General features: G+C 34.1%; 1 protein-coding gene across 8 annotated transcripts in view; it reads right to left on the bottom strand.

Annotated features, from left to right (window-relative positions):
- The window catches only part of ROBO1 (roundabout guidance receptor 1), a 1,115,129-nt gene that overhangs the window by 121,601 nt on the left and 976,943 nt on the right, over positions 1-16,585 (bottom strand). The gene's annotated exons all lie outside the window — the stretch shown is intronic.

The following is a 16,585-nucleotide window of genomic DNA, read 5'->3' as shown; positions in this document are numbered from 1 at the left end:
AGTCACAATAACAGCTTTTATTTCTTTAAAGTTTATCATTAATTCAACAACAACAAAAATAAACCAAAACAAATATCTTGTTTGAGAGGGAGAAAGTGAAATAATACCCATTACTTTACAATCTGGCTACAAGAGTGTTATCAATTTTTAATGTAAACAATTCAGATTAACGCATGCCTTCTAACATATACTCTAGTAAAAAACAAATCATTTTTTTGCATTCTAGATTAAACAAAACCACTGGTAGTAATATAATTATTTGGTACAAATGATAGACAAAGGATTAAATACACGCCTCATAGAAATCTAAAAAAAATTATAACCAAGTAAAAGACAATTCTTATAGTTCAAATCTTACGCCATATCAAAGAAATTACAGCATTTTTTTATTTAGCAATATTTTTTGCTCACACCCCCAGGTAAGTAGTTCAGTAAGAATTGTTAACAGAGAAGCCATGTATAGAATTAAATAATTTCTGTTTTTTACTAATTATGGTTTAATATCACAAGTACTTCATATTTCTGAATATACATTAATAATTTTGTTGTTCTTTCATTCTTTGGAATCTAAATTTTAATGTACTTGGTAATCAGATAAAAAATTAAATTTTTGATAAATTTTTGGTATCAAAAATCATTGATGTAAAAAATTTATATCTACTACTCTAGTCACCATCAATACTTTAAGAACAGATTTCAAGAAATTGATTTTTAATTCTTTATTTGTATTAATCTTGTGAAATAAAAGTAATGTTTTTAATATCACATATCCATGACCATAGGATTTCATATTTTGTAAGCCTCAAACTTAAGTTTTATTTTAGATAAAGATGTAAACAATAAACCGGGGTCAGCAAAATCACAGTTCTTCCTCCTGACTAACGATGTTTATTAGTAGTTCTACTTTTCTTAAAGGCTACTATCACTCAATTAAGTCTTTGAAAAAATTTTACCTCTGCCTAGTCCTATTTCATCCTGCTTCACAGAGATCTTAAATTGAGAAAGGAAAATAGGAGGAGGAGGAAAGAGGAAGGAAAAGGGAGGAAGAAGAGGAGAGAGGACGAAAGAGAGAAAAGAGAAAAGAGAAGAGAGAAGGAGGAGGAGGAAAAAGAAGAAATGAATTGTTTTAACTATTATCGCCTCAAGTCTTTTGATTATACATGACCTGCTTTGGGATTGCTCATCCAAAGGCTGTTGCTTAAAGCGGCCATGTACTCATCACCAGTTCAATATGGACTTGTGAAACAAAATGAGAGTGGCTGTACCCCAAAGAAGGGTTAAACTAAGAAAAACAGATTATACGCTAACATTTCCTTTTTCTTTTTTCCTATAGATTACAAAAAAAAAAAAAAAAAAAAAATGAATTTAGTTAAACTTCAATCACATTGTAAAGAGTTTTCACCAGGATGTTACTAATTCATTTATTTGTCCATTCGTATGCAAAGTTCATTTATATTCTTAGAACATACTTCAAGTGTAAATAATTTCTTCAGATTTGCAAAAGAAGGAAAGGAAGAAGGACAGGAGGAAGGAAGAAAAGGAGAGAAAGAAAGGAAAATGAAAGAAAAAAATCTGAAACAAAAGGATGCCCAGGTAAGTACATATTCCTCGTAAAGAAAGAACGAAAATGTCAATTTGAAAGCAATAAAATGACCATTCTCCATTTTACTTGGTGACATTAAAAGGGACAGCATTACAAGAAAATCATAACTTGTTACAGGTCTTTCAAAGGTTCTCTTAGGAGTGGAACTGAGAGGCACAATTGGCAATCAGGGTCTCTCCACTGGTGTTCCATGTTGCTTTGGGTTACAGGCATACAAAGAACGTGATCCAATTTCATTTGTTTGCTGGTACACTTTACAATACCAGTTAAAAACCAACATGATTTCATCCAGGAGTTTAAACACACTTGATCATCAGAGAGAAGCAACAAGAGACTCATGCAGAAACAGCAATTATCCCAGTGGAACACGTGGCCCTCTCCACAGCTTGGTGAGCTGCCAGCTGAGAACACAGGTCTGGGAGAACTGCTGCTCAGGTCCATGGCAGCTGCATTTCTGTTCTTTCCATTTCTCCTACGAAACTTCTCATTTTTACCTCATAGCCATTTATAAATTGGTAGTTGGCTGTTTGCTGCTGCGGCAGAAGCATACCTATGATAATTTGATTATAGACTACATTGAGACGAGTGGTATTGCTAATTGCAGGTAAGTGGGAGCCACCCTGCAGAGACATAGTTAAAGAAAGAGGATGATTTTCTTTGTGAAGGTATAAATTATTACCTTTCTGTCTATCTAGTTCATATCACCAGAGGACCTTTTCATGAATCCCAATTTTAACACGGAACAATAGAAAGAACAGTCTCCTGAAAACACACCTATTTTGCTGGCTTATGTGTGACTCAAGGTCCCTATCAAGACTTGGCTTTGGCTGGTTCTCCTGGATACCCGTGTTGTAGAGCCAGTCAGTTATGTAGCCTAAAGCAATCATCCAGGAAAACCCTCTCTAATGTTTTCCAAAGCAGGGGCAGGCTGCTGAGTGCTGGGGAAATGGGGGGCAGATGAAACAGTGGACACTTTTTGCTGATTCCCCCAGGTGTCTGGTTCCCAAGTCATTAAGATCAGAACCTAAAAGTGAATCCTATAAAAAGGAAGCAATACAAATAGTAGTTTGGGAAGAAAATAGCCTTTGCTATCTATCTCCTAAAAGTAAGAAAGTTGATTGATTTTTTAATCTCTATGACAATTCTAGGTATGACAGGGTAGTACTCTGCATGCATATGAAAAATTAATTTAGTTCATAGCTATTAAAGTTAATGTATTAGTTCCTTCACAGGTCTCATGAAACAATGTCCTGCTGTTTTAAAGGTAAAAACAAAGCCTTATGGGCAATTTTCATTTCCTGCAGAACCAGGTTTGCTTTTTATCACCTCGTCCAACCATCTGGCTATAATTCTGAATTTACATACAGTCAGCGTTAGGACAGACTGAAATAAAAATCTATGGAGGAATTATGACTATACCTGAGAAATAAAGATGATAAATGCTCACAGTATTTGAGGGGAGAAAGCCTCATTTTCAAACACTTGCTCCTTCAAGTTACAAGTACACCAGCTGAAAATACTTCTCAAACAGTAAATCCCTTTTTTTCTCCATGGATTCTTATGCTTGGTTCTTCTCTGTAGTTTTGGTCCAGCATGAGAAATTTTCTCACCGCCAAATGCCTTACTAAGATAATACCTTTTCCAGACACTGTGTATAATTTGTTACTCTTGAAATTTAAACTCACTTGTATTCTAAAGGAGACATATAACAAAGTAAAATCAAGGCTGAGTATGCAAGGGTCTTGGATTCAGAAATTCAGAATGAATTTATGGAAATCAAATAAGGAAATCAAGGAAGGATAATTACTTCCTGGAAACATATTTATAAGTTGCAAAAATAGAAAAAAATCAATAAAAGCATATAATACTATTCATTATGTTTCCAGACAAGTAAGAAAATCCCTAAAATAGCTACAAATTGAAGTAAACATTCATTCCCAATCTTTGTTATTTTAATCCTAAAGAGTCGCAGGAGGCCAAGAAGATACTTGTAAGTGACAAGCTTAATTGATTAATCAGAGTCAGGGCTCTTCAGAATAGGGTCAGAGATTCAATATCCATATGGCTAGTTGTTTCCCTCTCTTTTATTGATTACAAGACTATTCCAGAACCCAGCTCAGTTCTTTGGCAAATGTGTGCTTCATTTCATAAGGGACACATGCTAAGATACAGATAATGACACTCCTTGCCCCAGCACTGCACATGTGAAAACAAATGTAAACATTCTATATTCTTCCTAAGAGCAAGCAAGTAAGGTAATCGGCACACATCGGGAAGAGAATACAATCTGGGGAATAAAAATCTGAGCTACAGTTTAAACAAACTCTTTTTGGTGGGTTACATTAAGCTTCAGAATTATCCACACAGTTCTCATTACCTGAGAACTCATGATTAACTCATGGACAAATAATAAAAATAAATGCATCCCGCAGCCAGGTAATTCTATAGTTACCTGTGAAAACAAAAGAGAAAACAAGGACCTATCTATCTGAAGAGTATTTGAAAAAATCGTTTAAATTGGTATTTGTTCGGGACAATCTTTCTCAGACACAAATGGTTCAGTTCCTGGGCCAATAACAAAACTTACTGAATAGAAAATGTAGTGCAAAAACTATTAATGGTGTAAAGTATCACAGTGTTTTGAAGTCTTCTAAGATATGTTGTTTGAACTTTGAGTTGAAATTCAGAATTTCGTGAATCCTAGGTTGCTTCCACACAAACCTAATTGGGAGGTTCCAGCATGAAGTGGTGGGAGAGATGTCAGTCAGGGGCAAGATTAAGGAGCAAGAGAAAGTTAATTAAAACAACAAACAAACTTGACCTTCTGCCTCTTGCCTTTCTTCTGTATAGAATGTAAATGCTACGATGGCAAGGAGCTTATCATATCTCCTATCTAGCACACCACCTACATACTAGAAGTCACACTATCAGATTTTTCATGATTTAAGAAATTGGATACATGGAATTCTTTGATTTCAATCATGATCACTTCAGAAAAAGGCTTCATATTGTAAAATTTACATTAAAAGATACTACTTTATATTGCCTTATGGGAGACAAATTCAAATACTGATGTCTCAGACCAACTTAATAAATAAGTTTAAATTCTCTGATGTTTCAATAGAAGTCTTAAAGTACTTAACAATTGCAAGACGCTAACACATTAAAAAAATATTATGCACTAAGTGTAAAATGCCTTTGACAGTTTTCTCCAGAAATGAAAAATACATCAGTGAATCTGCAGTAAATTTCATAAATGTACTAACATATTTAAACAACTATCTGAATTATTGTTTTAATTAATGAGAAGTGTGACGTAGCAACATGTGCTGTATACATGACATTGATGCACATGTCATCTTTAAATTTTACAAGTCCCACAGGGGAGGTATATTTCCCTCTCTTGATATGAAAAAACTAAGGCTCCAGAATATCAGACCATTTGGAGCAAACATGCTCCAGATCATTTAGTAAGTGGGTGGTGCTCCTTCTATATAGACCCAAAGTAAAGCTTATCGAAAGCACTTTCTTTTGGATAGAAAACAAGAGCTCCTATTTGCCTCCCACTTCACAAACTACAAATCAGCACTATCTTGTAAATGTATAGATCCCCAGGCGTAGGGAAGAAATAGATGCTGTTGGTGGACCTCCCTGAGTTAGACTGATGGCCCTGCTCCATCACACTCCATATTTAAGCCTGACTTATCTGGATATCCCACCTAATTGCCATTAGTCCATCTAGCTGCCAGCGGAAAAAAATATGCGTGTGTACACTTCATATGCACATGTGTTCTTTTTAGGAGAGATGTAGTTAGGTCAATTCTTACACTAGTTCCTAACAGAGGCATGACTCTTCTTTTCCCATATAAACATGCATTCATTATCATGTGGCATGTTTAAAATGTAAACAGCTTATTTCTAAGCTTCCCTAATAAAGATGAGGAACTATGACATGATTCTTTACGAGCAGGATGTGTGGGGCAGTATGGTGATGGGATCCATGTAGGTAAAAGAGTGACATCATGAATGTGAAAAGGCAAATAAATAAGACACAATGGATTCCTTAGCTAATTACATTTCGTCCACTCAAGGAGACGAATTTCCATTATTTTCCACCAGTATTATACAGATCAAGTTCAAGTGCTCTTGAAATTTTCCCACACAAGACGATGCTGTTAAATGTGACTTAAGCATGAGCCTGTTTTTTGTGTGATCAGCCTTTAAAGCTTGTGATCACCTAGGTTTGTAAGATTTGAGAAAAAGCTGTGCCATCTGTTAGTAATTTTTTAATGCACACCAGATTATTTTACAAGTGTACAATTTATCATACTATCAAATTCTTTGGGTTTAAAAAGATAAAAATTGGGGTGGTCAGATGTTACCAACAGTGCCAATTAGTACTTTTAAAGCTACAAGCCTTTAAAACAAAAGAAGGGCAGTACCTGCATTAGATCAGAGAAGATATTACCCTCAGCCTAAGATCGGGGAGTAATCCTTAAGAGAACATCTAAATAAAATGATAATATGGACAAGATGAAGAAACAAAGTCAATCTTAGCCAATTATAAATAATGAAAAGGAAATCCCAACCCCTTTATAGTGTTCAGCTTAAAAATAATTTAAAATTTAAAGGCTTAAAATAATTTCTTCGATTTCTCCATTTTTGGTCATGTTTTAAGAAAAGACTGCCTTGTACAATCAAGAGCAATTTTGAAACTACTTTTTTAAGATTACAATTTATTCTGGCTGTGGTAAACGGAAAAACAAAATATCTGGGCCATTGCAAGCACAGAAATTACAAGCAATTAGAAAAATAAACTTTTTCAAAACAGAGAATTTACTAAAAAGTATCCCGATATGTTTTTCTCATATATTTTCTAAATTACAGGTAAGCTTCATCAGCAATGTTTTGAGAAAAAATTTAAAACTATATTTTTAGAGAAACATTTCCTCTCTAATTAATAGGACATTGAAAAGAAAAGAAACTGGTTATGATACCATCGTTGAAATCACAACAGACTACACCTTTAATTTGGCAAACAACTTTAACCAAGAATTAAAGTGTTCACAACAGTAGTAAAATTCCACTAGTTTTGGGCTATTTGGAGAAATTTAATGGCCTGATCAAATATACCAAATCGCTCAGAAAGTGAATTAACACAGCTGCTTGAGGAGCATATATTATAAGGGGGGGGGGGGGTGAACAGAAGGGAAGACAGTATTTGTAAGTTGGCATTCTATGTTAGGATATAGAACTAATCTGAAATTCTTACTACTGGCTTGGTCCTCTGACCGCGTGTGTTCAGCCTGTAGTTCTAAGACTTTTGCTTAGTACACTGCATTGATTTAATTACTTTGAGTTATGAGGTACTACTTTTTTTGTTGCTGATTACTCAAATTTCTGAGACCCTTTCAACTTTCTGGAAGATTTACTGTGACTGAAGGACCATGGATGCTAAAAAGCAGCAAACGTCCACACCAGTGAATTTCAGGATTGGTGGATCCACCTCCAAGGTGACGTAGGCATATCTGCTAGGCTTTCCTCTATGGCATCTAATGTTGCTTTGGCTGAAACTAATACTTGGGTGGGGATGGATCTGGGGGGGAAATATTCAGAACTGTTTTTGAGAAAATCTATTTGGGGGGGAAAAAATTAGAAGGCCAGAATCATCTGAACAGATTTAAAAGAATACTGACAATCAACATGCAACACAAAAGAGGATACAACATCAACATTGTACAATACCAAAACTGTTCAAGGATATTCTGATTCGTTACATATATTGACTTTTACTCACACTGAACTTTATTACACCGCTTAGAGCAAACTTGAACTTTTTTTTAGTATATTGTTTCCTGAAGTCACCAAAGATAATCTGTTGAACTAGAAAATATTTAGCTTCTGCTACTTTAATGCTGGGTCCAAACCTATTTACATCCTCTCTGAAGTACTTGAGTCAGTTTATATGAAGTTAAAATTGCAACTAGGTGTCTCGAGGGACCCAGAAAAAAATGGGCATGCAGACAATAAATTATAAAACCCCATAAAGGTAAATGTCATGCAGAAGGAGACTCATATATTTGATTGATGTACACTTAAAATTGATCAAAACAGGATATACCACAGTTTTATCAGTGTTGGTTTTTTGTTGTTTTCTTTTGTCCACTGTATCTAATTCAAAGAGTTCTTTTTAATTCTGAAGTTGAAAATCTCTGGTCTGTCACTTCTCTAAGTTATTAATATCAATGCAGAATGAACATTAATTGGAAATCAAGACTGAAATCCTTACAATAGCACCTTACAATGAGGCTGTCATTGATGTGCTCTGGTTTCATTCTCATAACGATGCTAATAAATAGTCAGGAAAGATATTATCTCAACAGTTTCAACAATTAAAGAACTTGCCCAAGGTCTAGTTGTTTGTGCAGTTTCAAAAAGGAGTTTCACACATAAGAGGCTTTCCCAAGTAAGTCCGGAACGCTTGGCTTTCTTTTTTCTAGTTTCAGTGTCCAAACACGGTGAGTATATGTGTAGTTATTTAAACAGAATTAGAAGTTTTCGGAAAGGTTCCGGATGTTCCTTAGGAAGCTACACCAGCCTTTCTCAACCAGCATAACTCATCGGAATCACAGCATTTGTAAATGACCCTAAAATGGTACATTATCTAGAACTGTTCTGCATGATTCACAGGAGAAAAGTTAATTTATTACACATAGGAACTGCCAGAGGGCAGTAGGGCTGAATTCTCTTGTAGTTCCATTTCACAATAAAGGTGACAAATGTGTTTCTTAATATGAGTGTTAGTCTAAATACTGTACTTACTCATAATAATCACCAACACTTAAATACTCATGGTGATTCTGCAAAACTGGGAATTTTCTCACAGTTGTGAATCAGCAGTAGATAGAACTTTAGATGAACATAAATGCTGAATCTCTTTTCATATACATTTATACGGTCTTGTTTATTTGGAGAAGTTGAAATTGCTGATACAAACAGTTTCTAACTTTCCTATTCCATCAAGGTTTTCATATCCATAGTTCAGGCAGGTATGCAAACACAATACCCAAAACACCCAGTACTAGTATGTACAGAGTATATCACCATTTACAATGAATGGAATTTATTATAACACGTATTTTCTCATTGGATTCCCGCAACAATATGGTAACCAATACATAGGTATGATTAGACAATTCGTATCTCAAATGGAAACAATGGAATTTATAGAGATCAAAGTGTGCATAAGAGCATGCACTTAATAGGTGTTGAAACCTGAAATTATAATGTGGTCTTCTAATGCCTAAGATTGTTTTCCTCTATTAATCTACTGTGCTTCAATTATTAAATCTAAAAATTAAGAAGTAGGGTAGGCCACAAATTTTCTTTTTTAACTCATTTCTTCGGTGCCATGCTTCATATTATAAATTTATATTGATTTCACTTCAATTTAAATCATGGATACAATTTGTATTTCTTAAAAGTTAAAATATATCATGAGTATGATTCTTTATGAAAGATGGACAGAAAAAAAATTCTGGTTCCCTACACCAGTTAGTTTCCTTTGACCTTCACACACAGAACTACATATTTATTTTGCAGGAACACAAACTTAACTTCTCAGGGAAAAGGGGCTCTATGACAACAGCTGCATTAAGTAGGTTGACTTCCTCCAGCGCAGAAGAGAGGAAAAGGAAACAACAGACACTGAACAATGAAAGAAATTGGATGACCAGAGGAAAGCACTAATCGAAGGAAGGGAGGAGGAGCAGCTGGCTTAGGAAGGAGACATGTGGGAATTTGGGGGAAAGGAAGCAATTGGCAAGGAGAGGGCTGAATGCCAAATTTGTGAAGGCTCCGGGGGACACTGGGGATTTGGATGGGATGTGAGTCAGCTGCTTTTTACCAAAATATCACACCAAAAAGGGAAATCAAAGAAACCTATAAAGACACAGAGGAAGCAGAAAAGGACTGGAAAAAGAACTGATGACATGTTGCATTTTAACAATTGTGCCTCTTTAGCACGGGAATAGGAAGCAGTGTGTGTGTGTGTGTGTGTGTATCTGATTTTTTTCTCCAAATTTGACTAATGATTTTCCAATCCTTAATTTGCTTATTAAAAATTATATACTTGAAATTCTATTTAACTACTTTTTACATACATTACATAAATGTGATTTCTCATTCATGCAGAAATCAATTCCTTTAAGCCATCTAGGCTTAGAGTGACCAACTGTCCCAGTTTTCCCAGAAGCAATGTTTTCCCTCCAACCTTAGATGGTTGATTATACCATCTAAGTAAAAAGTAAAAAAAAAAAAAAAAAAAAGGCTACTAAGTACACTTGCTCATTATGTTAAAACACATGCTGTAAATTTTTTTCCCACATTTTCCAAAGATGAATAAATTAAATCTTAATAAAGTTATGTGATTAAGTAGAAGAAATTGACAATAAAATGGTTTCTGGTTGGACTATGGTTTTGATGGAAATAAGCAACATAATAAAATTATTTCCCCGTCATCCAAATTTTTTTTCCAATTAAGCAAAAACAAAATCTGTAAAACATATAGAATATTTATAGCATGCTACACTCAGGATAGGAAAAGGAATAAAAAATTCAAGGCATAGCTTATCTCAACGAATAATGCAAGTAATTAAAAAATGTTTATATCACAAAGCCACATACCTAGAAAATGAAAAAAAGCATATTTTAGTCATCTCTAAATTTTAGCTTAAAAGCTAAGAATTTCAAACATAAAAAGATGAATGTATTTTAAGCTCTTCTTTTAAATGCTAAAATAAAATTATTCAGGATAAATGATAGTCAAAGGTTATTATGAAGAAACTAACTCTGGAATTTCAGAATTGAGTCTAGGTAGATCTCACTGTTTACATTGTATTGTTTCTGTATTAGTTTTTACTATATCTTATTGTATATACACAAAATTGCCAAGCTATTACATCAATAAAGTTTTCTTAACTCAATATCCCATTCATTATATATTTTCTCATAATTGATGAAATTTTTAGCAATAACTTTTAAAAATGTGTATAGCGGATATTACAATCTGGCCAATCCATGATTTGGACAGTTAACTATAAAGCTCACTCAGTTGAATCATTTGTTGATTCATACTGTTCTTTTTAATATAAACCCTCTTTCCCTAAATGCCAAATGGTGAATAGTTATTTATTATCCTCCTTAGATAATCTCCTAATATCTTTTGATGTAAAATATCTAGTGTCCAGAATAAATAATTTTAGCTTGTCGGAACTACAACCTTTGGTCGAACCTGACCATTTTTGTGCCATCTTTTGTGAAACTACTAAATTTAAAATTTTATAGATTTTTGCTATGTTATAGTTTCTATTACTAAACATACTATGTACTAATTCTCAAATGTACCAAGCTTAGTTTCAAGACCATAACCTCTACTGTGTGAACTAACCTATCCAAACCATTGCAAACTTAGAGGCAGTATTTCACAGTGGAAGATAAGAGTTACTGTCATTACAATTTGAATAGGAAATGTTATAAGTAAACAAAAGCCAGTTGTCCCATAATAGTACCCCCAGACAACTTGAAATTAACTATTGCATTAGTGAAATTTTGGTATTTATCTGACAGGGCTGTCGTCAGGATTAAATGAGTCCATATATATAAAGTGCTTAGCATAGGGTCTGGCGCACAGTAAGTGTTGTATTAAGTGTTTACTATCATCCCCATCATCATCACCATCATCATCTTCTCTAGACTGAATTGACTGATATGTGTGCCATAATGGAAAGAAATGGCTTACTGAGTTTTCAGAGGGATGAAATGAGATAAATAATATAAAGCATCTGGTACATGGCAGGGACTCAAAACACAGTAGCTACTGTTATTACTGTATAGTAGATTAGTAAATTACTGGTGTCCCGACAATAACCATTTCTAAAACATGGCACATTTGTTTGAAGATTTCAGATTGAGTTTTAATTCTTAGTTATAAATCATCAGTTTTCATATATAAACGCAACTATCACTTGGTTTTATTAAAATAATGGTATCAGTTTGCCACCCTAATTTATATGTTGAGGTAAACGACATACCATTTCTCAGAAAATAAAACTTAGCCAGACAATCAGCTCTAATGCGTCTCTTGGAGCAAAAATTAATATAAGACCCGGTATTATATTACATTACATTACATTATATTATATTATATTATATTATATTATATTACATTACATTACATTACATTATATTATATTATATTATATTTATTATATACCGGGTCTTATAGTAAAACAAGAATGGGTCTTATATTAATTTTTGCTCCAAAAGACGCATTGGAGCTGATTGTCCGGCTAGGTCTTATTTTTGGGGAAACACGGTAGTTGGCTGTTGTTCCATTAGTTACCACCTAGGTACTACTGAATACCTTAATATTTTAGTTTATGAATACATTTATTCTGATGTTTACAATAATTAATTAAATAGTTTTACTTACAAGCTATCTTACACAAGATATAGGCTGTTGTCTCTATGCCTGCAATTCCAGTACCTACCACCACGAGGATGCTCATATCCCGGAGACCCAATAAAAAGGTATGGGAAACTGGCGCTTCAGACATTATGCAATCGTGTGTGACCCCAACAACTGTGCTGATTCATAACACACTTAACTTTTCATTAAGATAGAAATATTAAAATCACTCAGGTCAACAAGTGTAAAACAAGTCGCAAATTTTTAAATAAATTTAATACCTTTTCACAACGTTTTTGCATCAGTAACTTTCTCTTCGCTTACTACCAATGACTATTAGCTCCATTCAGAAATCCAAACCCATACTAAATTTTTTCTTAGGCCTTTTCGGGTCTACTTGTCAGCTTTTTTACTCAACATAGTCCTGTTATTGACCATCATTATACATAACTAAGGCATTTTATACTCTAGGAAAGTACTTCTGTTTACTTTCAACTGTAATGAACTTTTTCTTAATTTGAGAGTATTTTTTGATTGAACACCAGTTGTTTTTTTCAATATTTGGTATTACTTTCCAACCCGGAGTCTTACCACTCAATTTTACAACTTTATAAAATAATCTCGAATGTAAGTACAATAATTCTAAATTGTAATGTAATAAAATGAAATAAATATATCACTTTCTGAAAGGTATGTCTGAATGTTGTTCTATGTCAAAAAGAAGTCTTTGGTACTCTCATCTCTCTATGAGGAAATTTCATTTATTAATAATAATGGTTATGACTAAGTTTTGGACATATGAAGTAAATCTATTTAATACATTCTGCCAGTTAAACTCTATTTCTAACTCTAAATATAAATACTCATGTTTAGGGAAAAAAAGAAAAAGAGAACAGTACAGACAAACATCATCTAAGGCCTCCTTCAAATTATTCTAAGAAATATGTGCCAAAAGAGTTCTAAAAGATTGTCCTGTCAGGTAGGCAATATGAAAATGCTATTTACATATTCCTGGTTTATAATCATCATAGATCTAAAATTTGGCTCAGAATCCAGGTCAATGTAAAAAGAAATGACTTAACATCAAAAATACAGGTGCAGCTACAATTCAATTACATATTTCCCCTTTTCTGTAGGGTGTGTCTTTGTTCTCACAGCTGGGAAGGTCGTACTTGAAGTTTTCAACAAAGAAAGCCACCACATTAAAGAAGTCTAGAAATTCCTGTAACCAAAACTGTAGCAATAACCGTGCAATCTTCACTTGCCTTTCTTAAAGATATTATGTGCTTTAATCTCCATTTCGACTCTACTCAACACATTTGGCAAAGTCCATTAACAATAGAAATGAAAACAATCATTTGAAAACAAAGCTTGGGAAAGAAGACGCATATGAAATACTTAATAACCAACATGTCTTAAGAATTTACTTTCAATTTTTGAATAAAAAGCATTGGTAATAACCTCAGGCATTCTGTTGCTGTCTTAAGTTTTTGTTGTAATTACTCAATTTTAGTTTTGCCTAAAGGAAGAAAATAAAACAAAAACAATTATGATCTCAATAAGAACTGTCATTTTAAACCCAAACTGTTGATTTTTCATCTATTCAGTTTCCTGAATGTATAAATGTGCTTTTTACCTCTAGTGTTTTATCAGTTTAACAGTCATAATTTATACAAAACACACAGATGGTCTCAGAAATAGTAAAAGTTTCATATGTTACAACTTCCTAGCATATGGAACATTATTGTGAATCATCATTTTGGCAGCATTTAAATGATTTTAAAATTATTTGTACATCAACATCCTGGCATCGCTTCATAGTCATAGGTTATTGCAACTTTAAATTGTTTTATTCCTGATTGGCGGTGGTTTTTATAATACTGACTCTGAACTACTTATATGTGGGGGAACTGGTACTCTTTAATAATTATAGGATAGTACCCTCTGGACAACAGAAGGTAAATGAAGATCCAACAATAAATTAAACATTTTGACATAAACCATAATTTTTTTGTAATTCAATACATGATACAACAAGACAATCTTTTAAAAATCTTTTAAAAATCTCATTTACTATTGCGGTGTTAAGCTGTCACTATTACAAAAAATGTACAGATTTACACATGCACACACACGCAAAACAAAAACTTTTTGGTGAATTTCATTCTCCTGTTTTTAAATAATATGCACATGCTGATGACTCCCATATTACTCAGAATAGGCTGCATTAGTCTGTGGTAAGAATTCTCTGTGACTTAATACAACAAAGATTTATTTCTCATTCATTCTCCATGTCCACCATGGGAAGATGGAGGTGTGCAGTGGAAAGTTCTGTTGACCTTGACTCAAGACCCAGGCCGGGGTGGCGTCCACCAAAAATATTTTGGGTGTTCCCCAAAAATAAGACATAGCTGGACAATCAGCTCTAATGAGTCTACCTACCGGGCACATGTGGACTCCTTGAATGCCACATGGTAAAGAGTGCAGGAGGTGCACTCAACAGTATTTATTTCCACTCACAGCCCATGAAGCTCAACTAGTCAAATCGGTCTGCTGTAACAGCAAGGAACTGGGTGGGAAAGTCTTCCACCTGCCCAGAAGGAGGGGAGGGTTGCACAGTAAGAAGTACTTGTTATGTCTACCACAGCTTAATTTTTTCTCCACCCTCAACCTCAACTCTGAATTTCTGAGTCATGTTTCCCATTGCCTATTTGGCGTTCACATGAGGATATCTAATAATAATTTCTAATTACAATGTCTACAACTGAACTCTTGACACCTTCCACCCCTTCTTCTACAGTCAGTGGAATCTCAGTTAATGCCATCTCAATCTTTTCAGATACTCGGACCAATCAATTAAGGTAATCCTTGACTCTTCTTTTTTTCTGACAAGCCATATCCAATCTGTTAGCAAATTCTGATGGCTGTTCCTTCAGGGCAAATCCAGAATCTAACTACGTCTCACGACCTCCCCTCCTAGCAGACTGGTCCAAACCACTATTTCCCTCTTGCCTAGATTACTGCCAAAGCTGCCAACTTGTCTCCTTGCTTCTGCCATTATCACCATTCAGTGTGCTCTCAAGACAGCCAAGGATTCTGCTGAGAAACTTCTGATGCTTTTCGCCTTGTTCAGGAGAACAGCCAAACTATGTACAAGGCCTCTAAGGTCCTACCCCGTCTGGCTAGTTGTTACCCCTGATGCTACCGTGTTTCCCCAAAAATAAGACCTAGCTGGACAATCAGCTCTAATGAGTCTTTGGAGCAAAAATTAATATAAGACCCGGTCTTATTTTACTATAAGACCTAGTCTTAATATAATATAATATAACATAATATATATAATATAATACCCAGTCTTATTTTATTATAAGACGCAGTATAATATAATGTAATATAATATAATATAATGTAATATAATATAATATAATATAATACAATACAATACAATATAATATAATATAATGCTGGGTCTTATATCTTTATGGGAGGCATTCTCTGGTTATCCTATTTAAAAGTGAAATCCTTCCTCAATCCAAATTAATGTGTCTATACCTTTACTAGTTTATTTTATAGGACTTATTAGTCTAACATACTATACATTATACTATATATTTTGGTTTGATCTGTACACTGAGTCACATAAATTCCGTGATTCACTGATAGCTGTTTAATGCTGCATCTCCAATGTTGAGAATTTTATCATTAATTTGTAATAAACACAAATAGGTAATCAGGAAAGACCTGAGAGAAGAGATGGATAATAATGGTTTTCACGTGTTTGAATCATTAGCTCAGGGAAATCGGACTTACAGATAATGATCATTAAATGACTGAAAGGATGTTTTTACGGGAAAATATTATCTTACTTGTGCATCAGTCTAAAAGGAATCTGTTATCACTACTAAGAGAAGCATTTGTCCTTCTGCTCTCCATTCCCTGTGTTCGATTCCATTTCCTAAAACCAATGTTTTCACGTAAGTTCACTTTGTCATGTGATTTTTCAGCACCTCTTAAAAGTAGAGCTAGGTTATGCTTACCCCAATTCCTAGAATTACAAAATCCTTTGAAGACTCATTCTAAATCAAATCAGTGCAGGAAAAATGCTTGATTTTCTTTCAAGGTTCCTAAAACCTTGTCTGCCGCAACCTTCTCTTTTTTTCCAACTGTTTAATTTTCATGCTAATCTGCTAACTGGTTGTTCATAAATAGTGCAAGCATTTACTAGGAATATGTGGTCTGTGTTCTGACTTTGTTCTCTCACAAATTTAGCACATGCATTATCCTGGGGAACTTTAAATCTTGGCCAAAGAATTCTCACAATGGACAGAGAGTATGTGCAGAACAAAGAAAAGAATAAAGGGGAATACTGTGTGATAGTAGAGGTAATGAGAGCTTGGTTATTCAGGTCCTTCAGTAAACATCTTTCAAGGTAGGAAAACACAGAAAAAGCAGAGTCATATATTAAGAAGAAAATACACATTGCTACAGAGGGCAGGCTTCTCTGCGTGGATCAC

This window comes from Rhinolophus sinicus, chromosome 17 (assembly GCF_057876585.1).
Source record: "Rhinolophus sinicus isolate RSI-liver-muscle chromosome 17, RSI-T2T, whole genome shotgun sequence".
Classification (NCBI taxonomy): Eukaryota; Metazoa; Chordata; class Mammalia; order Chiroptera; family Rhinolophidae; genus Rhinolophus; species Rhinolophus sinicus.
The sequence above is the reverse complement of the archived record's forward strand: the minus strand, read 5'-3'. Positions and strand labels throughout refer to the sequence as shown.